The following is a 27,173-nucleotide window of genomic DNA, read 5'->3' on the forward strand; positions in this document are numbered from 1 at the left end:
TCTAACACTTTATTGTGAAAAAACCAACACAGGAAACTCAACTAAAACTTGCCGCAGGAATGTAGATGCCTTTGAGGAGAGAGAGCGTGGGGAGGTGCAACTGGAGATACTGTGGGTGAGCATCGTTCTGCTTCCCCATCTGGGGGAAGTTACATGAGGGTTTGCTTGGAGCTAGCAAGCTATGTGTTTGCATTTTGCTACATGTACATTACACTTAAAAGAAAAAAAACACCTCCACACTGGGAAAGCGTAAAAAAAATCCTCCTCTTCACACCTATGAAGAAAAACTGCATTAGAAATATTCTTTCCTATTATGTGATTTGGAATTGGGGGTCCGTGGCTAGAAATGACAGAATTAGCAAATCAGAAAACACCTTTCAGAGGCATCTAGTTCACCTTTTCTGAAAGGTCCTGCAAGAGAGTCGCTTAGCCTGTGCTTACAAACTTCTGACTTGTAATGGAGAAGGACCACTTCACACCCCAGCTGGGTCCCCTGCAGGCCGCTCTGATTGTTAGAAAGCTCCTCCTTACTCTCCAATCCCGAACCCTGCCTTGGTAAAATTCTCCATTATAAACTCACACCACAGCCATTACAAAATCTTGTCAGCCATCAATCCACATGGCCCTGGATTAACGCAGAGTTAGAGACCCCGTCCCCTTCCCCGCAAACAACTGAGCACCAGTCAGCTAGGTGGGCAAATCCCCAGTCAGAACAAGGGCAACTCAGCAAACTCAATGAAATGTCCTCCAGACCACCCTCATCTATTTGTACACATTTCTGCTTATCGAGCAACTTCTTAAAACTCATTTTTTTAATTGTAATAAAATACACATAACGAAATTTATATCTTAACCATCTTTAAGTGTACAATTAAGTACATTCATAACCTCACACAACCATCACCATCCATCTCCAGAACTCTTTTCATCTTGCAGCACTGAAATTCCAGATCCATCGAACAACAGCTACCATTCCCCTTCCCGCAGCCCCTGGCAACCACCATTCTACTTCCTGTCTCTATGAATTTGATTTCTCTAAGTACCTCATATAGATGGAACCATACAATATTTGTCCTTTTATCTCTCTTAACATACTGTTCTCAAGGTTCATCCGTATTGTAGCTTGTGTCAGAGTCTCCTTCCTTTTCAAGGCTGAATGATATTCTCTTGCATGTATAGACCACATTTTGTTTATCCGTTCATCTGTTGATGGATACTTCAGTTAGCTATTGTGAATAATGCTGCTATGAACATGGGTGTACAAATATCTCTTCAGGACCCCACTTTCAATTTTGGGGGGTCTACACGCAGAAGTGGAATTGCTGAATCAAAAGGAAATTCTGTGTTTAATTTTGGGAGGAACTGCCAGACTGTTTTCCCCAGCACCTGCACCATTTTATTAATCCCACCAGCAGTGCAGAAGGGCTCCAATTTCTCTGCAGCTTCACCAGCATTTGTTATTTTCTGGGTTTTGTTTCTGTGTTTGGTTTTCTGGTTAATTCCATATCCTCCCTATCCTGTGCTCTAAGCACTTACACACTGCCTTCCTTCTTACCAGAACTACTTATTTTCTGTGCACTGATTCAGATGCCCTGGGATTTCCCGAGCAAGGTGATGGTCACACCCACGACCACAGCAAGTTAGTTTGTCAGCCTCTGGTGTGTGAACAGCCCAGAGAGAACAGAGTATGATCAACTCTTTAGGACAGGAAGTTCACACTTATTAAGGTTTATACCCACCACAATGCCTAACACACAGCACTCAATAAATATACATTTCAAAAATCCATTGTGATTACAAAAGCCCAGTAATCAGCATTAATGCCACACCGGTCTGTGTGACTAGGAGAAACAAAGAGCAGACAACCACCTACTGTGTACATCACAAATTAGTAATCAGGATAACCTATACTATCTTCCTTCCAATTTCCTGACTTTCACATAAGGCTTTTTTTTCTTTATCCTTTATCCATGTCTCACTTCCCTACTCTCCTCCCTCCCCCACTCCTTTTCTGTTTGTATCTTAGGACTATCTATGGAGCATTATTTTTTTTAATGATTACCGTCCAACCCAAAGTACACCATTCATGAACCAATCACTTGCAAGAATAAGAGCCTTTGACCAATCAGGGCCACCCTGTAGATGGGGACGCAGAAAACGTCTGCAGAAACTTCAGTGGAGAAGATGGATCCTGATGTGATCTGGGTTCTGTAGGGAAGACAGGCAGAGTAATAGTGCTGGGTGGACAGGCCAACAGTCGTGTCCCTACACATCCTGTACTTACAGCCACAGTGGATGGATATTCAGTCAATCCGACTGGCTGGCTTCAACTGCGCAAAAACAGTGCAGAACTAGAACTGACAAGCAGAAACTATGGAAATAAAACATTGTAGCACAAGAGAAAAGCTTTCTAATATCCACAGCTGGACAAAAATGAAACGGGCTGCTTTGGGCAACAGGAATATCCCTATCACGGTGCTTTTCACAATGTGACCTCCTTACCTGCGTTAGAATCACCTGGGACAGACCCTAACTTTTGAGACCCAATGTTCAAGGGAAAGTGCCTATGTGTGAGACACCCTGACAAAATCTCTTCCTTCTCTCAGAGTCTGTGCTTCTCATGCTTGATACTAAGGCAGATAGGTGATGTCAAGAGCCCGGTGGTTGACACTTGACGCCAGGGGGAACACGTCATTTGTTAAATTGGGCTGTACTGGGCTGCCTTAGTTGAAGACATTAACTACAGCAATAAGGTAACATTTGAGTCATTTACCAAAACGTCCAGAAATTTTTTTCCTACTAGACTCTTGAAAGGTTATCCACTGGTAAAGGAATTTATGGCAAATGACAATTAAATCCTCATTTAGTGGTTATCTTCATTTATTTAAAGCTTTTAAGATAACTGAAAACCAGAAAGTAAAATATACGCAGGCAGTTATGAAATTCAACTTGTTGAATTTTCTTTTTTAAATAGATTTGGCATCGTTAAATTTGAAACAACTGGAAAAGTCAATGTGGTCCAGAGAGACAAAAACTAACTCTTTCGGTGCATGTTGGATTATCCTGATGACCATAAACTGTATGTTAGAGATTTCTTTGAAGCAGGGACTGCATCCACTACCCCCATGTCACTCCTCAGATTATGAAGTCTCTCGTTCTTTAAGGATGTCTCCCTTCAAAGCCTCCGACCGGTGAATTCCTTCTCCCCCCATCCTACACAGCTCAAGCATCGTCCCCTCGCTGCCACCAAGAGTCCTGTCCTCCTGTGTGCAGGGCACTCTGTATGTACACGTCTAGGGCAGCACTGAGCACACTCTGAAAACCACATTTACGCCCCCATGTCCCACTCCTGAGGGCATCTTTGAATGCAGAGGCCATCCTGCTCACGCCTGTAGCCTCCGGCAATTCCCGGTACCTCAGGAAGATCACAAGTTCAGCTGACCCACGACAGCGGAGGCTCCAGCCCAGGGCAAACACCGTGCTGGGAAGGATGGCCTAGGGCAGACTCCCCTGCTAGACTCTGAACTTCACCGACGCTGAGACAGCGTCTAAGCCTTGCACTATTATGTGCCGGCTGTGTCCCAGAAACAGCGTCAGAGGTTACGGATCCACTCTGCTAATCCCCACCACACACCTGAGAAGCAGGTGTGGTACCGTTATCGTCATCTTATAAATGAAGAAATGGTGAGAATAAGTCACAAGTGTTGGAGCGCAGAGTGGGCTCAGGTTTGTCTAACTTGGAAGTCCATCTTCTTTCCACCGTATGATATACCATCTTTTCTCAAGGTTAAAATGAATAATCCCTCGTAGGCACTGAATACATCAGCTATTCAACATGCCATGTCTGATTATGCAAGGGCGTTCCTCGCATAACTGCCAAATTATGCCATTTTGTCCAACCGTCGCCATTCCTAACTATGGTGATGCTTTTAATACCCTAATTTGTACGTGGCAAGAACACTGTCAACACCGAGCTGCCGCCGTACAATAACTAGCCTCCATTTAAATCAAGTGGAAAATACCGATAACCCCACAGAAACTCAGACCTCAACTCCAAACTTATTTCTTCAGCAGTGTTGCCTCATCAGGAAGATTCGGATAAATGTCTGCGCAAGCGCCTCACCATCCGGGGCAGTCGTCAAGTTCCTACTCGCTACTGACTACAAACGAGGTAGTCTGATGTCACGTCAAGTAGCAATAAATGTTACTTTCCGGCCCCAGATTAACCTCTGTGGAAGTCCCCGTTCCTCCCCCGGGTTAATCATCCTCCTATTCAGAGCAGACAATGAGTGTCTCAGTGTCGCTTCATTTTTTGGCGACATCACCAATACTTTATTATGGAAGAATCTAGGCAAGAAGTTGATTGTGATGGGAAAAAAAACCGGCTGCCCATAAAAAGGCGCCACCATTCACCTCCGTCTACACAGTGCAGTGCAACACTGAGTCCTGCGGACAAGGGTCCTCGGCGCCTGCGCGAACAGCCCCACCCCTGCCTGGCCGCCCAGTGGTGCTGCACGAACCAGTCTCTTCTCCCCCGGCCCCCCGCGGCTCCTTCTCCCCTGCGGGGTTTCCTCCCGATGCTGGGCCTGACTCATGGTGGGTTCGCAAGAAACTCAGCCCTAAATATAAGTAAATATAAGTGGACGCTTCTTTAGAAAAATATCCTGTCTGCTTACAACGTTTGCAACGCATGAGCTCCTCCAGGGTCGGGTCTGCCTGCAATGATATCCACATAGCCATCATAAGGGCTACTTTTGCCCCAAAGTTTCCTGATCGCTCCAACTCCCCTCTGCCGCCACGCTGGCTTATTACACGTCATCGCCCCTTACACCGCTGTCCTAAAACCATACAAGTCATGCTCTTTGTAAGAAAATAGAGATCTACAAAAAAGAAAAATCAGCGTTCTCCCATGACCCAGAAATAATCAGTGCTGAAAACTTTAAACAATTACTGACGTGCATAGCTTATAATTATGCGTCACACAGAAATATTTTAGTTCAGAAATGGTCATATATATTACGTCTCAGTTTGTGTTCAGCTTTTTAAAAGCATCTTTCATATCGGGAAATGTAATTTAATTCTATTTTTAAAGACATTTGCAAGGTGTACCATTCATCGTATGGATGTATCTTAATTTATGTTTGTGTAATAAACCCCCTTACTGGACTGCAGCTTGTGGAATTGCTGGGACCACCTCTGTGCATTTTATTTTATTTACTTATTTATTTATTTTTGGCCACCCCACTTGTGGGATCCTAGTTCCCCAACCAGGGATTGAACCCAGGCCACAGCAGTGAAAGCCAAGCCCTAACCACTGGACCGCCAGGGAAGTCCACATTTAAAACTCTGCCCCATCTCACCAAGCTGGCCTCAGAGGACTGCCTGGGGTCAGACTCCCCGGGGTCAGACTCCCCCAACAAGCTGGGAGGAGGGGCTTTTCACCAAATGTTCTTTCTTTCTTTTCTCTTTTTTTTGGCATACAGATGGATGCACATTTGGGCCCAAGGTAAAATATGATGGTTCTTGCTACGGATCAAGGTTAAGAAGTTTGAAAGTCACTGATCTATCCCAAATGTTTAACAAGAGGCTATAGCTTGAGTAATTTTTAAAATAGCACTCAACACTGTAGTTAGGATTAAGAAATTATTATAATACCTGAACATTAAAAGATTTCAAAACGTCCACTCAGACTTTTGTAACAGTTTCCATGATGCAGAATTTCAAAACGTCCATCTTTCTGTGGCTGAAAAACTCCAGCATGGCCGCCGCGGGGCTCTGCCCGAAGAGGCTCCACCCTGAGGGCGAGGCTCATTCTTTTTCTCCCTCCCCTTCCCTTCTCCCCCCCCTTCCCCCCTCCCCCTTTCCTCCCTCCCCCCTTCCCCCCTCCCCCTTTCCCCCCTCCCCCATCCCCCCTTTCCCCTCCCCCCCCAAGGACAAACTGAAAAGGAACAGAGCAGAAGGTGCTAGAAAGAGCCCGAACCCGCAAGAAAAAGCAGTGCGGGCTGGTGCCGAAGGCCAGGGCGGGCGTCGCTTCCGGGCCGGCCTCCTCCTGTCGCGGGCCTCCCGCGGCACTTCTGCTCTCCGGGCCGCAGCTTCCCCGTGGAAAGCAGAAGTGGGCCGCCCTCTCCAGACGGCCTCTCTGAGGCCAGCTTCGCCCCCGCGCCTCCCCGCCCCCGGGGGTTAACATTCACCGGAGACTGGAGCCACCCCGAGGGCCCGAACCCCGGTGGGGGGGCGCCCCTGACCCGAGGGAGAGGCGACAAAGAGCTTCCAACCAGCATGACTCGGGGTCAGTAAAGAGAGCGCCCTTCGGGGCTCACAGAAGCGGGGCCGTGTGCGCAGGCCCAGCAATACCTGACTTTGTCTCAAGTGTGGACTGTGAAACGGAAATGAGACACACGTAAAGACCCCCTGAGCCTCGGGATGAAGACTTCTTCCCTGTGTCCTACACCTCACCAAGGGCAGGCACAGCTCCCAGCCTTGAGAAACGCCCACTCCGATGGACTCTATTAATGTATCCCCGTCCGTAGTTATTGTATAGAACATCCCTTATACATCTTAGTGTGATGAAGAAGGAACACAGTTACCCCGAGATCAACCAATAACGGTCACCTCCTATCAACTCATGACTTGAAAGCTCTGTAGAACAGTGGGGAAAGAGTTGAAGAGGGGAGTTAGAGAAGAGACACTGGAAATACACTGAGGTTAATAAAATGCAAATAAAGCACAGTTAAAGAACCAACACTTTGGAAGAGTTCTTTACAAATGGAAACTATACCTTGATTATAAATCCAACTTTCCCGAACTAGCTTGGCAGCAAATAAGAAATGTTGGTGCTTACTCAGTACTAAGGGAAAGTAAAGTTCAGGACAAGATTGAAGCAGCAGCCCAGGAATTAAGAACCAAGGCTATAACAGGCCCCTGCAACCTGTCAGCATGGATGAGCCTTTTAAACACATCGTCCCAAGCAATTCCTGAAACTTGCTGTTCTAAATTACAAGGGAGCCCTTCCAGCTAACGGAAGCCAAGGATATCTAAAATAAGGTTCACGTCCTTAAACTGGCCTGTTCCAAATATTTGAATCCCTCAATGGGCAGATTTCCCTACTATTTTCTACACTTGGGCTTCTCCCCCAAATGGGAACTTACTCAAAATAAATGTCAGAAATGATGAGAGAGTGAACTCAAAGTTTCACAACTTAAGTATCAGGAAACCAGACAGCTGTAAGAAATCTTTCAGTACTTCTGACCAACTTCCTCTTCCCTGTCCTGCTCTTCGTCAATCTTAAAAGACGGGAGGGAATGTCTATCTAGTGTAGGAGTGTGGGCGTAGGACGAGCCTTGTTTATAGCAGGTACCCAGGAAACGGGCAGTGTGTCTCCATGTGCATCCTGTGGGCCCTCTCTCCTTACTTTATATTTTGCCCTCGAGTGACAACTCTCCCTATTATAACAACCACACAAGGAGGCTCGTAGGGTTTCTAAAGAGGCTGAAGGGAATCCCTTTGCAAAGTATTACTTGGGTACTTCTATAGTAACCAGTAAGCACTGGTGAGCCCCCAAGGCAGTCACTAGAGCTGCTCTGACAGCAGCCAGGATAGGTGTCACCTAGGCAGCTATCAGAGCTCCCCCAGCCCTAAGCAGGAAGCCGAGCTGAAAGGCACAGGAACTCAGTAGAGCCTAAGTACATCTGCTCTGACAGCCCCTTAGTTCAGACAGTTTCCAAGTGATAGAAGAAAATTACCTTGTGATTCTGTCTTAAACATGTTTATTAAATGATAAGTTAATTTATTTACTTCTAAGTAGTTAAGTACCTACTACAGGTCCAAAGGCAGAAAAGTGGGGAAAACTCTATAGAGTTGGAGCCAGAAAACATACCTACTATGCCCAGCGATGCCACTTAACCAGGCTTGTGACCTTGGATATGCCTAAACTCTTTTTTTTTTTTGGTATCTGTCCCTGCCTGCCCTCGGGGGTCATGAGAGGTTCAAATGAAATCACAGTTCAGAAAGCTTCAGAGCCCTGGATAAGCAAAATGTATCAGCACCATCATTCTAGGAAGAGCCCAGGAAAGGTAGGAGGCTGTCTCTGCCATCAATGTGTCATTGATCAATGCCCCAGCTAATGACTGTGATGACCTTTCCGTGTCAACACTGTCCATGCCTGAGGACACAGAGGTCACTGAGATCCGCAGTGTGAGGGGGCTGTAACGGTGTTCCATGATGGGGACATATATTCCTATTTATACAAATTTTAAATTAATATGGGTTTGTTTATGGATAATATGGTCCCACGTTTTTGTGTTTTTTTTAATAAATAAATATTTATTTATTTATTTATTTATTTTTGGCTGCGTTGGGTCTTTGTTGCTGTGTGCGGGCTTTCTCTGGTTGCTGCGAGCGGGGGCTACTCTTTGTTGCGGTGCGCGGGCTCAGTAGTTGTGGCACGTGGGCTCAGTAGTTGTAGCTCACGGGCTCTAGGCGCGTGGGCTCAGTAGTTGTGGCGCGCGGGCTTAGTTGCTCCACGGCATGTGGGATCTTCCCGGGCCAGGGCTCGAACCCGTGTCCCTTGCATTGGCAGGCGGATTCTTAACCACTGCGCCACCAGGGAAGCCTGATAATGTGGTTTAATTTTGTAAGTTACAAGTCCATATATTCATTTGAACCAGCTGGCATCTCAAATGTTTCAGTGGTTTATTTTTGAATACAAATATAATGGAACTAAAAGGCTTTGGAAGTCATTGAATCACAACCCCACTGGATCACTTTTCTGCTAAGAGAATGCCATGGGTGGGGATGGGACACAGATATCACAAGTTCTCTACAAAAGGGTCCAATACCGATGATTGTAAGATAAAGTGCATCTTTTTGGGCAACATCTTACCCAGATGTAGTCTTTGCAGGCTACCTCTTACCACTCCAAATCAAGACTTCTCTCCCAGTGATACACCACAGAAACCAGTCCTGAGTGGAAATGCCCACTTAGAACACTCATGCTGGGATAACTTGACAGTCAAAAAAGTTCCTCAAATCCCCATTTTAGAATCCAGGACAGAGAGGACCAGTGAGCTACAGATGCCTTAGGGGCCAGCCTGTTCTTCGGCCTTGCACAGGGCCAGGCTCGGAGCAGACTTTCCTTCCTTCTTCCAAGCAATCTCGACCATGTGACAGGCACCAGGGCTAGCATTTTGGACAAGACTGACAAAGCTGTTTTCACAGGGATTTCACCGTAGTGGTGAATGCAGACTATACACATATGGGCAAATCATAATATAACTCTAGTTACTGCTGTGAAGGAAATACTGGCAGAATAAATGGCCCAAGTAATTGAGCCCAAATCACAGCTGTGATAAATGGTGGAAGAGACCCAAACTCAGGTTTCCTGGCTTCTTTACATCAGCTGCCCTCTGTCCTTCACTCAGGAAGAGGGTTTTCCCATTCTGCATCCAAAGAGGCCCAGCCGATATATGTATACATATAGCTGATTCACTTTGCTGTACAGCAGAAACTAACACACCATTGTAAAGCGATTATACTCCAATAAAGATGTAAAAAAACAAAACAAAAAACAAAGAGGCCTAGTCACCAAAAGCCCCTTGTGATCAAATTAAATTTCTTCAAGCCTCAAAACGGCTTGACTTCCTTACTTCCAAATGAGAACCAAGAGCTACCTGAATCCTACCCTTTTCCAGCAGAGCTTACCTTATCAGGACGTACTTATGAGTACTCAGTAAGCTCCCGTGTTCTCTCAGCGCATATTCCCCTCCGCACAGCTTTAGATGGTGCTGGCCAGAGAGAACGCCCCTGCCCTCCTGAACCCTACAGCCGCTGGGGGTAGCCAAGAAATCAAAAGCAAGTCAAACCTCCTCATTGGCTAGCTCTTAGGGTGAGTCAGACTCCGGGGCGCTGCTTTGGGACAGCCCGTCTCAGGTGTATTTATTCTGCAGATTTATTAGTAAGGTCAGGTGGCTAAATCTGACAAGCAGGTTTAGGTGTAAAACCCATCAAATTGCAAAGAACCAGGGAGCCTCGTTGTTATGGACAAAATTATTCGCAATAATAACAGCACCGTTTATGGAATGCCTAGTATGTGCTTGGGGCTTTACGTGCAATAAATAGTTCAGAAGGTAGGTATGTTCTCCTAAAGATAAGGAAACCCAAACCGAGAATTTCAATAATAGGCCCAAGTTCACACTCAGCTAGGAAACTGCGAAACCCGGTTGAACTCGAGTTTCTGAGATGGCAAAGAAGTTGGGGTAATTCAGACACTCAGACACACACACACATACACACACACACACACACAAAACCACGCCGGAGATAACGCAGGAAAGTGAGAACTGACGTTCACACCCTTCCCCCAAGGCGAAGGAAAGGCAACCCCTGAATTCTTAAAATAACTCTCGCTTCCTCTCGGCCGCCGGGGGCTCGGGACCGCCGCCCCGCAGGCCGGGAGGCGCCGGGCTCCGCGGGAGGGTGCGCACCGCCCCCGCCGCCGCCGCCGCCGCGCCCGGACGTCACGCTCCCGCCGGGCCACCGGGGAGGGCGGCCGCCCGCCGGCCTCGGAGGGCGCCCGGGCCGGGCCGCATCGCTCACCTCGGGGACCCGGGGCCCGGAGGGGACGGCGGACCGTGCCAGCGAGGAGTCCCCGCGGGACCTCCGCCGCGCGCGCGCGCGCCGCGTGGACAGGGTCTTCCCCGCCGCGCAGGGAGCGGCCCGCGCGGGGACAGCATCCGGCCCTCGGGGCGGCGCCGGAGGGCCCCGCGGTGCGCCCGCCCCCGCCCGCAGCCCGCGCCCCGCCCCGCCCCTGCGCCCCGGGCCGAGAGACACCTGCGGAGACGCCCGCCCCGGCCCCCCGCCCCCCGGCTCCCGTCCGCGGCTCACCAGCTCCGGGTGCGAGTCGCGGGGCGGCGGCGGCGGCGGCGGCGTCGCTCCACGGTGGCCGGGGGTCCGAGCGGGGGCCGCGACGGGGCGGCCCGGCGGGGCGGGGAGCGCGCGGCTCGGGGTGCGGGCTGGGGCCCGGGGTGGCGCGGCCGCCCCGCCTGCCGCGGGCTGGAGGCTGCGGCGCGTCCGGCCCCGAGGCGCCACGGCCGGGAGCGAGCGGCGGCGGCCCGGAGCGAGCGGCGGAGGAACTGGCCGTCGCCGAGCTCGGCCGGGAGGTCCCAGCTACTTCCTGGTGCTCGGATTTGCATACCGCGCCTGGAGGGCGGGGAAGTGACCGTTTGGCCCCTGCCCAAGGTTTGGGGCTTTGGCGTGGCCGTCGCGCCGAGCTTTGAAGGCAGAGAAACCTGCGTCCCAGCCCGCAGCTCCGGAGCGTGGAGCCGCCCCGGGCCCGACCTCCTCCGGCGGAGGCGGACAGAAGGATCTTCCAGGAGACCCTCTGGCGCCTGGCGTCCTGGCACAGCGACGGAACCCCTCGCGTCTCCTTTCCTTCCCTTCCAACCTACTCGCTCGAGTGTTAGGAAGCGGGGTGCCCCTGGCAGCAGAGGGGCGCGCTCTGCTCCCCCAACGTTTGGAGTTCCCTAGAGAGAGGATGCTCAGGGTCTCCTTGAGTTCTTAACCAGCAGAGTCGCTCCTTGAGGGTGTACACGGGGGTGTTCAGGGCGTTGGTAGGGGTGGGGCGTGGTCGTGGACTTAAATGGCCTGGGGATTCCTCAGTTCTTCAAAACTTCAATCTCCTCCCGGAAAAATGGAGACAGGGTACTGGGAGCATGTAAAGGGCTCGCCCTGTGCCTGGCACACCTTCACCCCCGCGTGTAGCGCGGTGCTTGGTGCACAGCAGGTGCCTGACCGTCGTTTGCTGAAAGAATGACTGCGTCTTCAAGCTCACGGTCCAACTCAGTAAATGCCACGTACAAACCCAAGGTAGATTATCAGTCTTGTTCTAAGCAAGATTCCACTCGCTGGGATCTCAGCATTGCACTAAAGTGTAGCATTTACGAGGAAATAAACAGCTCCCTGTAGGAGATTGGACTTTGTGTTAACAATAGCAGACACCTACATAGGGCCTATTGGGTGCCAGCCACGGCCCCAAGCTCGTGAGACCGATGACCTTTTATTAACAATGTTCTTGAGAGGCCGGCCCACCTGAGGCTACAGCCATAGTCCAGCGGTCCAGTCTGCCGTCTTATAACATGACCCAGGGAGCAGTCATTTATTACTGGTAACAGAGGAAAAGGTCTGCAGCCTACTGCCTTAACCAACAACAACAAAGTAGGATGGTTTCTACCTGTGATGATCCCTGGTATGTAGTTGGTGAGTTTCCTGTTGAAGACGAGGGATTGGGTTACCTGTTGCAAAGTGTTGATCATGTCATGAATCCTATGGACTAATTCACTACCTGAGGGCCCGTTTCCTGGACTTTTCTTCAGAATGACCTCTTAAATATCTTGGCCTTAATTTAAAATATCTACTATTACCAGTGAGTCCTTGAGGTCCTGGCTGAAGGCACTGGCAAGTAGGCACAGGACACAGAATGTTTGGTGTTGGCTAATCCATCTGGAAGGTCCTGCTAGTGTTTACGGTGAAAGGGCTCTTGGAGCAATAAACAGAACAGCAGCAGGCAGAGCTGGACTTGCACCAAGCTCCACCGCTTCTTTTTGGTGTGATAAAAGTAAGGATCTCCAAAAGAGGTCCCCAGAAGTATTATTTATTTATGTATTTTTAATTTTATTTTTTATTGAATGAAATTTCCTTTAAATTCTGCAGTGCTTTACAAGTTTCAAAAGTTTCACACACATGATTTTTTCTAATCCCTTAATAATCCCTTTTGCTTTTTAAATCCCTTACCCCTAAAATAGCCCTCCCCAAGCTCCACCCCTTCTATTTATTTATCCATTCATTCATTCATTTGGCTGCACCAGGTCTTAGTTGTGGCACGCAGGATCTTTTAGTTGCAGCATGCAGGATCTTAGTTGAGGCACTCGGGATCTAGTTCCCTGACCAGGAATCGAACCTGGGCCCCCTGCATTGGGAGCATGGAGTCTTAACCACTGGACCACCAGGGAAGTCCCAGCATTGCTTTTTGTACTTCTCTCTCTCCTGCTGTCAGACAGATTCTCTGTTGAGAAGTGAGCACAGAATGGAGTGATCAGAGGCAGCTGCAAATCAGCAGAGACCCCTTAACGGGCAAGTGGGCTTCTGAAGGAGATGAGGGCTGCGACTGGTGGGGGGAGACACAGGAGAAGTAGTGGAAATGGCGTCAGCTAGGTATAGTCGATCCTCATTTTTTTCAGATCCCATGTTTGCAAACTCACCTACTCATTAACATTTACTTGTAACCCCAAAGTCAGTATACAGGCAGCGCTTTCACAATCGTTGGTGGACATGAGCACAGCGGTGAGCGTTTTGAGTCGCCCGACTCACCTGTTCCCAGCTGAGGTCAGCAAGGTGTTTCTCTGCCCTCTCCTTTTAGCTCTTGTTATACAAACATGAGTCCTTATGTGATCTGCTTAGAGCAACTTCTTTGCATTTTTGTGCCTTTTGTTGGTGAGTTGACTATTTAAAATAACCCTGAGCATAGTGCTAAAGTGCTGTCTGGTGCCCAGAGCACAAGAAGGCTGTAATGTGCTTTCATGGAGGAAACAAGGTAGCAGATGAGCTGCCTTCAGACGTGACTTGTGCTGTTGGCTATGAGTTCAGTGTCACTGAGTCAACGATATACGTTACATAAGGTGTCTTTAAACAGAGACGCATAAAACAAGGTTATCCATCAATCAACTGATGAAAATGTGGCAGCCAGAGGCTCCCAGCCACCTAACCCTGTATTCCTCCTAGGAACAGTGGCTCAGTATTCGCTAACTCATTATTTGTGGCGACTGTCTAGACCAAGACTCCCGCGAATAATGAGAACTTACTGTGTGTAGGAATAGCCCATCGTTCCGTGGGAGGAAAAAGAAAGGCCTGACCTCAAGGAGATTCTCCTCCATCACGACCTTCAACTTCCCACTCCCGATCACGGCACTTACAGCTGAGACTGGTCATCTCTGCACACACTTTCATGTCAGCCCACCCACCTCGCCATCTGACCTGCAGCCCACCCGCTGCCATGTTGTGGACTGTCCCCAGTGCCCCTCTGGAGCTGCCCTCCAGGGGTTCAGGCTCCTCAGCGCAGCTCAGGGACTCTGACGGCTCATCTGCAGAAGCCCCCAGGTTGGTTTTGCGGGGAGGGGCAGAGCGGAGGCTAAGACTCTCCATCTGACCCTTGCAAACGTGGACACAGACCTGAGCGTATGGTGCAGAACAGTGGTGCACAAGCTGGCGGCACCTGAGAATCACCAGCCCAGGCCCTTCCCAGGTCTTTATTTATTTTTTAAAATTTATTGATTGATTGATTTTTGGCTGCCGTGCCCCGCATGTGGGATCTTAGTTCCCCAACCAGGGATTGAACCTGTGCCCCCTGCAGCGGAAGCTCGGAGCCCTAACCACTGGACCGCCAGGGAATTCCCTTCCCAGGTCTTTAAACTAAAGTCTTGGGGGTGGGATTCGGGGTCCCAATCATCAGAGACTTTCAGAGACTTCAAATCTCCCCAGATTGTACCAGTGAGCAGCCAAGATGGGGAGCTACTGGGAAAGACCCCCGGCCAGACATCCTGGGAGAATATGGGACAAATCTGCCAGACAGATGGATTTCTGCTTCTCACCAGTGTTCCTAGTAAAACACGCTGGAGAGCCTTTCATCTGATGCATTTGGCACTGATGAATCAAGCAAGTTGTTTGAAGTGGGGACATCATAAAAATGATGTAAATGTCCCTTAAACATTTTACTTGAACTTCAAGCTAAAGTACATTCATTCAGGGAATTCCCTTACGGTCCAGTGGTTAGGACTCCGCGCTTCCACTTCAGGGGGTATGGGTTCGATCCCTGGTCGGGGAACTAAGATCCTGCAAGCCGTGCGGCCAAAAAATTAATTAATTAATTAATTAATTAAATAAAGTACATCATTCACCCCCAGTTTCTCATCTCACAGCAGGGCATTTCCAAATTCACCTTGCTGAGGTGGCGGGAGCTGGAATTGAACCCCATTCCGTCTGACTGACATCAAAGCCCAGCTCGGACCCTTAGATGTCAAGGTGCCTACAAAGTTCAGGCTTCTCAGCCTGAAACACCCGAGACACAGCACCATGCGCCTGGAAGCAAACGGAGAAATTGAGGCCGAGTCTCCTCCATTCCTTTACGTTTATGAAGGAAGACCCAAGCTACCTGAACAAGAAATTATTAAAACTGAGACAAACAGTAAACATAGTATCACCAGTAACTGGGATCGGAATCTTATCAAATTCACAACAAAGTTAATTTGTTACTCAGTGATACACAACATTGTTCTACATGGTAATGAGACCAAAATCGTCAGCTATGCATAAGAAACCCTCTCCTTGGAATACTACTCGGCCATAAGAAAGAATGAAATACTGCCATTTGCAGCAACACGGATGGACCTAGAGATGATCATACTAAGTGAAGTAAGCCAGACAGAGAAAGACAAATATCATATGATATCACTTATATGTGGAATCTAAAATATGACACAAATGAACTTATCTACAAACAGAAACAGCCTCACAGACACAGAGAACAGACTTGTGGTTGCCAAGGGGAGGGGGGAGGGATGGAGTGGGAGTTCAAGATTGGCAGATGCAAACTAGTATATGTATGTACAACTGAATCCCTTTGCTGTACGCCAGAAACTAACACAACATTGTAAATCAACCGTGCTTCAATAAAATAAATTTTTTTAAAAAAGAAATTGTCTCCTATAGTCAGATTGGGGGTTCCTAGGGTCTAGCAGGGAACACGCAAAAGGTAAGAGGGAGAATTGCTTCTGACTTCATTTGTTTTCTCTCTGAGGAGGAGTCCCCAGGGCCACCTCCCACTCTTTCCTGCCTTCTGATCCTCAGTGAGGATGCCCAGTCCCTCCAATCGAGCTGGTCGCAGGACCCTAGGGTCTGCCCTGTCCCCTGGTCTCATGTCTAGAGGTGCCAAACCTGTTTTCTGGGTGCCCCTCTGGTTTCTAGGAACTCATGTATTTAGCTTTTCACAATTTCAGACTTAGGGAAAATTCCATACATAACACAAAGAATCAGCAGATATCCTTCAGCCAGATTCTCTGACTGTCCATGTTTAACCATATTTGTGCTCTGTGTCTACTGTAAGGTTCCTAGTCTTCATCAGACTTTTCCCCATTAAGCATCCATTGACAGTTCTTGCCTGAGTCGATGGTCACTGTGATGGTTGCCAAATGCTGTATCCTATTACTTTTGAACAAAATGAACTTTCTGGAACTGGATGTGTCAGTCAAAGGAGGTAGGAAGAATTTGGAAAAACAGGTGGCAAGGATCAAACAGAATAGCATAAAACCACTTGATTCTCAGAGCAGCTTCATGATGTAGTCTAATCAGAGACCTTTCTTAAGGTCGATCGGCATTAAGACTCTGGCAGTTTGGATGGAGATGAAGGGGCAAGGGGTCACGTGGTGCCCAGGACATCATGAAGGAAGTTGGGCTTCGGGGGAAGTAAGCCAGGGCAGTCAGGAAGTAAGGCTGGGGCCTGAGGCAGATGCTGGGTGGGAAAGGGCTGCAGAAAGACACCTGCTCTGCTCCGGGAGTCCAGGGGTGCATCACGCAGACCTTGATCTTGAGAGCTGCCTGCGCAACTTAACGCCTTCTGGAAGATGCAGCTCCAATGATCACCTGTAATGGTCACAGCAACAAACAAGTCGATCAACAGAGGGAGGCATGGATGGGGTGCCCATCTCCAGGGATGAGCAGAGGCCATCAACTCCACTGTCAGAACTGAGCAGGAGTCCCACTGCGGCTGGCTGGGCTGGGGCCGAGGCCCAGGCGTGGACCAGCCAGAGCTCAGCTGCAGCGCTGCTAGGCTCTCCTGTTACATTCTCTACCCCACCTTCTTTTAAGCTCTCCTGTAAGTAGCTATTCCGTGGGGAAGTATTCCTGGTTACGTTGATCTGGGGACCTTGAGTTGTACCCAGTCTCAGAGGCTCCACGTGGGGGCTCCAGGAAGGGGCTCCAGTGTGTGTCCCACCCCGTGGACCAGGTGATAAGTGTGTGGAGAGACGCTCCTGTCGGTGGAGACCCTCCCCGCCGCTCACAGCTGGCAGGGGTCACGTCTGAGCCCTTGCCATGGGGCTGCCGCCCTGGCCTCTGTCATAGACGTGACCACAAAGTAGTTAAAATCGTGAGCGTGAAAGGGCTGCCCGTGGGTGTTTGCGCTGCTTTCCCAGCATGAAACAAACCCGGCCTCCTCCCCAGAGCTTGACGTCACTCTGTGCTGACAGAATCGTCCACGTGACCTTTCACGATGACCTGTCAGGGGCCCTTCAGGGTCTGGCTCAGGCCATCACCCCTCTTTCACCCACCGACCCCTTCAGTCAGCCTGCACATCCTCCTGGGGACCAGAAGCAGCGTGGCTCTCTGAACTCGATTCCAGAAACACAGCATCTGGTGAAGACGCGCCAGATGAGGATGGCTGTGTAAAGTTAATGACTTTTATATTCTGATATTTTTTATCTGCATTGGCCAGTGCTGTATCATTTTTTTCTTTTTTCTTTTCTTTTTTTTTTTTAAGAACTTCACATTTCCATTTATTTATTTATTTATTTATTTATTTATTTATTTTTCGCTGTGTTTTGGGTCTTCGTTTCTGTGCGAGGGCTTTCTCCAGTTGCGGCAAGCGGGGGCCACTCTTCATCGCGGTGCGGGGGCCTCTCACTATCGCGGCCTCTCTTGTTGGGGAGCACAGGTTCCAGACGCACAGGCTCATTAGTTGTGGCTCACGGGCCTAGTTCCTCCGCGGCATGTGGGGTCTTCCCAGACCAGGCCTCGAACCCGTGTCCCCTGCATTGGCAGGCAGACTCTCAACCACTGTGCCACCAGGGAAGCCCCTTTTTTTCTTTTTTTAATTACTTTTTATTGGAGTATAGTTGATTTTACAATGTTGTGTTAGTTTCTGCTGTACAGCAAAGTGAGTCAGTTATACATATACATACATCCACTCTTTTTTAGATTCTATTCCCATATAGGTATTACAGAGTATTGAGTAGAGTTCCCTGTGCTATACAGTACATTCTTAGTGTTGTATCATTTTTACGCACAGAGGTGTGTATTCAGTTTGACGACCATCTTGGATGTTGTTTCTGTCTACGCTGCCTTTGAATGATCTCAGCCTCAAATGAATTCGGCTTCTGTTGTTTGCCCTGGTAGGAGGCATCATCTGAATCCCCCGCTGGTCTCTGCAGAGTCAGCCTGATAACACGGTTTGGTTATTACCGCTTCTTGTACACACATGGCCACCTTTGCTGTTAAGTGAGAAGTGTTTCATTGGACTTTCTGGATTCTAACTCTGTGTGAAGAGAGGTTGGTGTGTGTTAATATGAGCCCCACCGTCCTGTCTCCGCGGAGCAGGTCTGACCGACGAGCCAGGGGCCTCTTGTACTCAGCTCAGGTGTGAGGGGAGAGCTCTGCGCCTCCATGGAAATCATCTTCCTTTCCTTAACCCCACTTCCAGAAAAGTCCAGGAAATGCAGAGTATTCCTGCAGGTCACTCAGTAAAATCTCAACCACCCTCTAAAGGGTGGGTTCGTTCCAGGGTGGGTTTATGGGTGTGTCTTTTTGTCGATCTAAATAGTTTATGTGTGTCTGTCCCTTGGAAGTCCTGTTTACATTGATTAGTTATTGTTAAGCTCCTGCTATCCTAAATAACAACTGTCCCATGAGCTATCTGGTTCTTACTCAGGGATTCTTCCGGTCTCATTGTCGGTAGGATTCAAAGTTACAAAAGGAAAAGTGTCGCATTAGGAAAGTTAGAATTTAAGATGATATTTACCTCACCACCCAGTGGGAGAGTTTTGACGGAATGAGTATGATTTGGAGCCTGAATTGCTCATGTACATGACCCCAGGGTCTGAAGAGGTTCTTCTGTGATTACTGGGTAAACTGTACTTAATTTGACTCTTTGCTTGTCTATAAAGCAAGTCGCATGCGCCTCACACAAGTACTGTGAAGGCAGAGAAGTGACCGGTTTTCCTAATCTCTGCATAAAGTAGTGATGGCCTGGGGTGCTGGGGGTGGGGGAGGGGAAGAGGTGGGAGGAGGAACAGAAACCCAACGAATGCTTTGAGGATGTGGGATGGAGGTATTTCTATGTGGCTTAGGCCGCACTGACAGGTACCTTTATGTCTTTGTGTTCACACATCCCCTTTTGCTCCACCTTCCCATGGTAAACTCTTACCCATCCTTCAAGGACCAGTTCAAGTGCCACCTCCTCCAGGAAGCCTTCATTAGATTCATCACCTCTCTTCCTCCCTTGACATCCTACAGAAAGTGACCCCTACCTCTTGTTGACACTTGTCACTTTCCACCCTTTCTAATGCTGTTATTTATCGATTGATACATGGCGCTCCTGCACCAGACGGTGGAATGAAGGAGGATCCGGGCTATGTCTCGTGGTCTGTGTTTGTTGGCTGTTGTTACTCTAAGCTCCCAGCACAGTGCACCGGAGCTGCCGTGAGTTTGCCGAATAAAGTGCGAGGCTGCCACCACAATGTGGGAGCCCAGGGAGGCGATGTCCAGCCTTGGTTTGTGGGGAAGACCCGGCATCAGTCATTATGGGTTGGATTCTCTCCACCCAAAGACGCTGAAATCCTGATCTCCAGGGCTGTGAATGCGACCTATATGGAAACAGGGTCTTTGCAGGTTATCAAGTCAAGAGAGGGCGTTAGGGTAGACCCCAAATGCATATGACTGTCTGCAAAAGAGGAAAATCTGGACACAGGTAGACGTGCCTGCACTCAGGGAGAAGGCATGTAAAGATGAAGGCAGAGGCTGGAGTGATGCATCTACCAGCCAAGGAACACCACATGTTGCTAGGAAACCCCCAGAAGCTAGGAGAGAGGCAGGCAGCAGGTTCTTCCTCATGGCCTTGGAAGGAACCAGCCCTGTCAACCAGACCCTGATCTTGGACGTCTGGCCTCCACAACTACGATTCAATAAAGTTCTGTTGTTTAAGCCACCAGTTTGTGGTCGTCTGTTACTGCAGCCCTAGTAAACTAATATAGTTCTTCAGTCCCCAGTCTGTTTCAGGAGCTGGGAACTCACTTATATACACCATGTATGTAATAATTCTCACAGTTATGTTTGCCACACGTGCTGCTTAGTGTGTCCTACAGTCGATGAGACCCTCGCTCTACAAATGAGGAAGTGTGACAGAGAGAAATGAAGAGACTTGCTCATGGTCACATGAGTGGTGAGAGGGGAGCTGGGGTCCACTCAGGGCTTCTGAACCAGAACCAGGCTGCATCCTACCGGTCTCCTGCCATCCTTCAATGAAGACCCACCTCATCCTCGAATGCAGATGACATGTGGCCACATCCCCAGGCAGGGCCAGGAGGGTCCTGAGCTGCTTTAAGTTGAGGACGGTGTCCTACTCACCTTTACTAGCACAGCATCAGGTATGTGAAGACGCTCAGTGAATGTTTGTTGGATGAATGGATTTCTCAGTGGATTAAAAATTAATTTTATATCACAGGGAACTATATTCTATATCCCGTGATAAACCATGATGGAAAAGACTGTGAAAAAGAATATATATATATGTGTGTGTGTGTGTGTATATGAATCACTTTGCTGTACAGCAGAAATTCACACAACATTGTAAATCAACTATACTTCAATAAAATATTAAAAAAATTTTTCCAACCTGATTACATTTTTTTTTGAATTTTATTTTATTTATTGTTTTAGACAGCAGGTTCTTATTAGTCATCTACTTTATACATATCAGTGTATACACGTCAGTCCCAATCTCCCAATTCATCACCCCCCCCAACCACTTTCCCCCTTGGTGTCCATACGTTTGTTCTCTGCATCTGTGTCTCAATTTCTACCCTGCAAACCAGTTCATCTGTACCCTTTTTCTAGGTTCCACATATATATGTTAATATATGATATTTGTTTTTCTCTTTCTGACTTACTTCACTCTGTATGACAGTCTCTAGATCCATCCACATCTCTACAAATGACCCAATTTCGTTCCTTTTTATGGCTGAGTGATATTCCATCGTATATATGTACCACATCTTCTTTATCCATTCATCTGTCGATGGGCATTTAGGCTGCTTCCATGTCCTGGCTATTGTAAATAGTGCTGCAATGAACATTGGGGTGCATGTGTCTTTTGAATTATGGTTTTCTCTGGGTATATGCTCAGTAGTGAGATTTCTGGGTCATATGGTAGTTTTATTTTTAGTTTTTTAAGGAACCTCCATACTGTTCTCCATAGTGGCTGTATCAATTTTAAAAAATCGATTTTATAGACAAAAGAATGTTATGCCTTTATGCATCAAAAAAGCCTACGTTGTCAGCTGGCAATAAAAAATAACCTTTCTTTGATAGAAAGAATGTTATCTAGAAATGATAAGATCTCAGTTTTGGCCCCAGCTCCACCATTTAGGAGCTATGAAACCTGGGTTTCCTCATTTTTAAACTTAGGTGTTGGTCTGCATGGCATCTATAGTAACTTCCAGGTTTCAGAGTCTATGCTTCTGGCAGTGACTTCCTGTGAGGACTTTCATTGCCAGTTCAGGGCATTTTACCCAAGAAAAGAATTCATTGTGACCTGGAGCAATTAATTGAGCAGTATAAAGCAGTATTTTTTGTTTAGGCCAATCAGAAGCAGCTTTTTGTTTCAATAAGGAAGATCATTTGAGGGGCATCTATATACAAAAGAAGTGGTAAGAAGATCGTTAGTATTAAGAAACTTAAACCTCACCAACTATCATGAACGTTTATAAACCAGTCCAACTAGATGCTTCTGTTAAACAGGAAGAAAGAAAACTTTACAATGACTAGAAAACCAACACTAAATCTTCTGAAGTCCCTTTGCTACGGACCTTCTGTGATCTGAACCTGAAGGTCTAGACTACAGCTGATGTACACAGCTGATGCACACGGCTGATGCACAAGGCTGATGTACACGGCTGATGCACACGGCTGATGCACACGGCTGATGTACACGGCTGATGTACACGGCTGATGTACACGGCTGATGTACACGGCGGATGCACATGGCTGATGCGCACGGCTGATGCGCACGGCTGTTGGACATGGCTGATGCACAAGGCTGATGTACACGTCTGATGCACACGGCTGATGCACACGGCTGATGTACACGGCCGGATAAGGCAGATTCTGGAAGAGTGACAATGGTCGCGAGAGGTCATCGTCCATTTTCACTTATTTGGCAGCATCTGTGTTTCAACCCTAAGAGAAAAGTGCTCAAAAAAAAAAAAACAAAAAAAAAAGGCTCAGGAAATGATTGAGAACTAATTAAGCTATATTAATCAAACACATTAGGCTACAGACAGATCGAGAAAAAATTCCAATTTTAGGACAAATCATGAAATGAAGTTAAAGAGGCCATAATTGTACATATATGTGTATACGTGTATGTACGGCCGTATTATGCCATACATGTGACATAAGCCTGGAAACAGGAATAAGAAATGCCACCCCCGCCCCCAGAAGTCTCCATGGGGAGCAGCTGGATCTGACAAACAGCAGGTTTTTAAGTCCAAGATGGTCGTGACAGACAGAGTCCCTCTGTCGAGAAGTAGGGGAATTCAAAGATGCGATGAGCTTTCTGAAACTGGATTGTTTCCCGCTTTTCCATCAATTTATCCATCTTGCAAGCCTTGCATTGCTCTGATCAAGAAACAGTGGCCCAAAGACAGAAATAGAGACATAGATGTAGAGAACAAACGTATGGACACCAAGGGGGGAAAGCGGGGATCAAAGTGGCGTGGGTGGTGATGGTGGGATGAATTGGGAGATTGGGATTGACATATATACACTAATATGTATAAAGTAGATAACTAATAAGAACCTGCTGTGTAAAAAAAAATAAAATAAATAAAATTAAATTCAAATAAAAAAAAAAAAGAAAAGAAACAGTGGCCCAGCCAACATACATGATGTTGAGTTGCTTAATAAACTGGCTGTAGGATTAATGATAAAATGGAAATGACAGCTATAGTGCTGTCGACCCCTTTCTATATGTGACCGACCTCACAAAACCTCTTAGATGTCACCTATTTTTAATATAGGCTTCATATGTATAAAACTATGATCTATCTTGTGGAACACTGTCATTCTTATAGGTTGAAATCATCTATTACAGGGGTCCCCAACCCCTGGGCTGCAGACCAGTACCCGTCCATGGCCTGTTAGGAACCGGGCCGCAGGGCAGGAAGTGAGCGGCGGGCGAGTGAGTGAAGCTTCATCTGCTTCTCCCCATCGCTCCCCATCACTCGCATTACCACCTGAGTCATTCCCCCCCAACCCCGGTCCGTGGAAAAATTGTCTTCCATGAAACCGGTCCCTAGTGCCAAAAAGGTTGGAGACTGCTGATCTATTATATGCTAATAACTCTACTTATTTTCTCTTCCCAATAAAAATCAGTCATTTTGCTGCTATTTTTCACTTTAATATCGTAGTACAGGATCAGAGAGCCAGGAAAGATCAGGAAAGGGAATCTAGTAGCTGCTACCAATGACCCGGAGAGTCCAAGGGGCTTCACAGGCTGGTTTTTGTTCCATTTCACCGCAAGGAAATGGAGGGGAAGAAAAGAGAAAATCCTTGTTTGATACTAGACTAGTAAATCGATGTTTCCAGGATGGAACCCAGGCTTTTCAGCTTCGCTGCTTGTGGTCCTTCTACCACCTCACATTTGCTTAATTTTCATTCCGTGCTAAGCAGAACAAGTGCCATTAAGTTGTTTTATTTACTTCTCACAACAGTGATTTGTTGCTGGTATTGTTAATCCCTAGGTTGCAGATAAGGAAAGCAAGGCTCAGAGAGGCTAAGTAACTTGTCCAATACCACACAGCCAGTAAATGGCAGGAAAGAATAATTATCCAAGCCATACATTACCTTTGTGTAAATATATTAATACCTAGAATTAAACGTTTGATCAAAAGTTTAGCTTATTACATGTTTACCCTTTGGGTTGTAACTTGTGTTCTATTATAACTTGAGTTGGACTATAATTTCTTGGTGAAACACAATGCTTAAGAAATTTAAGGACATTTGTAAAAACCAAACACAACTTAATTTGTTAATGTTTACTAAGGGTCATTGTTATCATTATTAGCTGAAGAAAGAAAAAATTTTATTCTTTAAGTAAAACCTAAATAATAATTGACTAATTTCTTAACTGTTCAACTTTTTTATACATATGAGCTGACTTTTGTTCTATTCTTATGAATCCTCAACCATTTTAACTGGTGGCCTGCTCTTTTAACTGGTGGCCTGCTCTGCTGCTGTCTACGTGATCTGGTGATTGTCTCACCATTCCACTGGAAGAAATACAAAATCATTTCAAAGTAGGTATGGGAACTCTGTATAAAGTAGTATGTTACCGAAACAAAATTATACATCCTGTGGTCTTTCAGAGACATTCCTTAATTCCCAGTAAAAGCAAACAACAACGGCCAAAACCAAGCACATGACAAGAGTGGGAGTGATGGGAGAGGAGAGCATGATGGAATAAAAAGCAATAGAAAGGAGATTTGTGCTTTCAAATGAAAATGCATTTTGCAGGGATGCTATCAGGTACAGTACTCATCCAATAGTATCAGTAACATTTTCTGTCTTTTTGCATGCAATTGCAACTACAATTATAAGATGTTTTGGTATTGGATTAAAATGTGGTTGCTTTGACATATATACACTACCAAATGTCAAATAGATAGCTAGTGGGAAGCAGCTGCATCGCACGGGGAGATCAGCTCGGTGCTTTGTGACCACCTAGCGGGGTGGGATAGGGAGGGTGGGAGGGAGATGCAAGAGGGAGGGGATATGGGGATATACGTATACGTATAGCTGATTCACTTTGTGATACAGCAGAAACTAACACACCATTGTAAAGCAGTTATCCTCCAATAAAGAGGTTTAAAAAATATATATGGTTGCTTTTACATGTCATGCAGAGTGGAGAGAGGAGAGAAAGAGAGAGAGAGGGAGAGAGAGGGAGACAAGAAAAAATTAGAAGCATTGGAAAAACTGCACAGCGACTGCAGGATGTCCTGTTACATTTATCTTGTTAGACAGACGCATGAGTCACTATAAAACTTGACACATCGGAAATGCTTTTACTGTGTGTGGTACTTCACTCCTCATAAAAGTGAAGCGCATAGATTCGAGGATAACAAGCGATGGGTGTCCTCATGTAAAGGTATCTGCTGTAATTCTTTTTGAATTGAAAGAACTTTAGACACAGAGATGATGATGACCCAGAATGGGCAGGCAGCATCAAGGCTGGTCTTCTCTCTGAATTCTTGAAAGCTTTGGTACTTCCCTCTTCTCAAGTTCTTGATAATAAATGCCATGAGGAAGATATCTGTTGATTGAATCTCTATGTTTTACCACCGTTCTGCAAAGCTAGGATAGCACTTGCTCAACTGAAAAAACTTCATTAGCCCTTGAACCATACAAAAGTGATGTATTGCAAAAAGAAAAATGAAAAAAAATTAACAACAAAAAGTGATGTGTTGCAAAAACTCACCAGTAATCTAATAGTAATAGTAATAATAATAATAATAATAGCAGCTTCACATAAAAAGGGATGGCAACACTCATTGTGATAAAGCAAAACAAATTACATGCTTTTAATTCCATAATCTTTTAAAAAGAAAAACAAAATGAGGACACATAAAGGTGTCTTTTTCCTCCTCTTTTTTTATTTGCAGTTATTTACACCATCATATGTAAGTTACCTAAAATGTCTCCTCTGCACAAAAACTTCTTCGTAAGAAATGTTTTAGAATTCTTTCTTTCCAGGAAGAAAAGCTTTTATTCATGTATTCAACCAGTATTTATCAAGTGGCAGCTATGGGCTAGGCATTGTATTAGGCACTGGGAATACAGTGGTGAACAAGATCAATAAAAAGCTTTGCATTCTGGGACTGGTATTGCAATGGGGGGGGGGAAGATGAGCAGTAAAAAAACTAAATCAGTTATAGAGAATGTTAGAAGGAGAAATACTATGAAAAGTGTTACCCGAAAAACTGCGCTCGCTTCTTGGTGGGTGTCGAGCCAAAAGACACAACCAAGCCAAAACTCAGCAGAAGGAAGGATTATTATTACCTTCAGCGAGTAAGGAGAAGATGGGGATCTTTCCCAAAGCAGCATCTCCCAAAGACTTCTTGATTATGTTACATCAACGGACCTTTCGCCTCAGTATACATTTATTGCCAAATCATATTCTTCAAAAAAGTTAACCAGGTCCTACAGGGAACTATATTCAATATATATTCAATATCCTGGGATAAACCATAATGGAAAAGAATACAAAAAAGAATGTATATGTGTGTGTAATTGAGTCACTTTGCTGTACAGCAGAAATTAACACAACTTTGTAAGTCAACTATACGTCAATAAAATAAATTTTAAAAATTAACAAAGAAAGAAAACTTCCCTCAGTCCCCTCTTTGGAATTGTAAATGATAAAATGCCCCTCGTTTTGTCCACTTTTCATCCATGTTCAGATACTGGGCTGGTTGTGCACGTGTGTGTAGGCTGTGTATGCGAATGCAGGTGTGTGTGTGTGCGTGTAGGGGATGTATTTAGGGCCACGTGTAGATGGTATTTGTACATGTGCAGGGGTGTGTGTGTGTGCATAGGGGTGTGTATGTACACAGATGCGTGTGTGTGCAAGGTGGGGGCATATGTAAAGACATTTATGGGGGTATGTGTGTGTGTGCTCAGGGGTGTTTGTAAGGATGTGTGTGCAGGAGTGTGTTGTGTGTAAGCACATCTGTGTGCATTTATGCAGGAGTGTGGGTATGCAGGGATGCGTGTGGTGTATTATATGCATGTGTATAGATTTGTGTACCTGCAGACACATGTCTGTAAGTGCAGGGATGTGTGTGTGTGTGTGTGTGTGTGTGTGTGTAGGGAGTGTGATGTCTGGGGAAGAAGTTTTGAAAAATGGGTCAGCCACGGGGAGGGGTTGCTGCAAGTCTAGAAAATAAAGGACAGGTGGGCTGAGGCCAGAGGGTGCAGCTCCAATGCCGGGAGTTGCATCGGGGGAGTCGCCGTCCACTGTTAGCAGGGGTGCGGCGGTGACACAGTGGAGCTGCTCCAGGGAATTGCTGCGTCTTGCG

General features: G+C 46.7%; 1 protein-coding gene across 3 annotated transcripts in view; it reads right to left on the reverse strand.

The window, feature by feature from the left end:
- LYN (LYN proto-oncogene, Src family tyrosine kinase) overlaps window positions 1–11,001 on the reverse strand; it is a 111,304-nt gene extending 100,303 nt beyond the window's left edge. For 2 of the 3 annotated variants that reach the window (XM_082364748.1, XM_082364745.1), the window contains exon 1: window positions 10,882–11,001. The gene's annotated coding sequence lies outside the window, so the exon portion shown is untranslated. Of the gene's footprint in view, window positions 1–9,699; window positions 9,862–10,881 lie in introns of those variants that run through there. The other variant, XM_082364746.1, reaches the window with a different exon arrangement.
- Between the last annotated feature and the right edge of the window lie 16,172 nt (window positions 11,002–27,173).

The sequence above is a fragment of the Balaenoptera borealis genome (assembly GCF_965194805.1).
Source record: "Balaenoptera borealis genome assembly, chromosome: 17".
NCBI lineage: Eukaryota > Metazoa > Chordata > Mammalia > Artiodactyla > Balaenopteridae > Balaenoptera > Balaenoptera borealis.